Genomic DNA, 1,927 nt, shown 5'->3' with positions numbered 1-1,927 from the left:
AATGTAATTGGCAGGCATAAAGTCTGATTTCATAACTTTTTCCAGTGTCCTCCCTTGCTTGTGTGTTAGACTTGCGTGAAAAATGTCAAAACAGAATGTTAAAGTGCAAAACAAACCATGTTAGGCAATGATGAGTAAACTTCAGAAGCCTATAGACTGCCATTATAGAAGACGCTAATATCAGTAATAAAGAGGGGCAACGATGTGAATCTGCAAACTATCTTCAAGTTATACCAATATCATGACCAGACTCGTGATAACTATGAAAGTGATTAGTATTATATTGAAGGTCAGAATTGATTAAAGACTACATTGAATCAAAATAATAATACTAATAAGATTGACTACAATAAGAGAAAACTTATACAGGGCGTGCCAAAATGTCACTAGTAAAATGGAGATGTTAGTATTAAACATAAATCACTATGTATTCATTCCATTTAATAACACATCAAGAGAGATTGTTAGCATACAAGCACATGAGAAACAAACAAATATAAAACCATTACTTCCCTCACAATGCTCCCCATGCAACTTGATCTTCTTTGTCCTCCTCTTCACGATCTTGTTGCTCCAAGATGGACAAATGAAGATTTGGAGTGATGGATGGAGTTGAATGTGGATTGCTCTCACATTAGCATAACATAGGGTGGATGTGTGGATGAGGATTTTGACATGGTAAGGATGCTATGAAGATGATATGCAACCAAAAGGGCAACATAAAAATATGACGAAAATATATGAAATTTTGTGGATGCTTTAAGATGAATGGAGGCTCTAATTTATAGACTTTGGGGATTTGAAATGGATGGTCAAGATTAAAAGTTAAATGAAGGGTTGAGATTGAAGGCAGGGAGATGAAGTGGACAAGGCACATAGCCTTTTGACATGTGGACCGTGTGTCAATCCTTGGGAAGAACACTTGGCATGGGGAAGAGGGCAAGGTGTGCTCAATCCTTGGGAAGAACACTTGGCATGGGGAGGAGGGCAAGGTGTGCTCAATCCTTGGGAAGAGGGCAAGGTGTCGCTTAGTCATCACTTATCCAATCACATTGAGCATATTCAATGAACCCGACTCAAATTCAATGAACCCGTCTCATCCATTAGAAGAAGATAACTACCACATGGGCACAAAGTTCAATGTACTTGTCCTTGCCATCTATTGGTTGAATTTTCAAAGAAAGACGTGTCCCATCAAATGTGATTGTATCATTGGTCAAGCATTAAATTCTTTGCAATAGGTGCAACAAACTCTAATTAGGGTTTCTATCTTTTGATCTTGGCCATTGATTGTGAATCAATTTAAGCCACTCAATTGTAATAAGAGCACTATAAAAGGCCCCACTTCTTCATTTTTAAAAGTTAATAGACGAGTTCAATAGAGAATAGTAATAGTTCAAAAGTAGTTAGAATAGAATAGGAAGAGAAGGCAAAGATTGTTGCCTAAACATTGTTGCAAAAGACATATAAACTTCATTGAAGATATGGTGAATTCTATGTGTTGATTCAACAATTTGCATGGCCTCTACTTCTCAATTTGATTTTCAAGTTATTTAGATGAATGGAAGAACTTTGTGTATGATCAAATGGTGAAATTCATATATCCATACTACTAACACCTTGTCGATGGTAAAGTGCCTTGTGTAGTCAATTGGATCTATTTAGCCAAGCTTAACTTCAATTATCGATTATTCATTGATATGCATCAATTTGATGGTGTCTATGTTTGTAGTGGTGATTTGAAAATCATAAAGCTATCCTCAAAAGATTGCACTAGCCTTGTGGAGATATTCATAGCATGTTGAAGCAAGACTTAGTTGAATCCCACCAAAGATTGTCTTTTGCTCTTACATTTTTATGGGTTTAGATCTTTATCAACTCCCTATCCTTTTTCTTTTTTTTTTCAATCAAGTTAATCAACCGTTGC

The sequence above is a fragment of the Cryptomeria japonica genome, chromosome 1, assembly GCF_030272615.1.
Source record: "Cryptomeria japonica chromosome 1, Sugi_1.0, whole genome shotgun sequence".
NCBI lineage: Eukaryota > Viridiplantae > Streptophyta > Pinopsida > Cupressales > Cupressaceae > Cryptomeria > Cryptomeria japonica.
Note: the sequence above shows the minus strand (reverse complement) of the source record.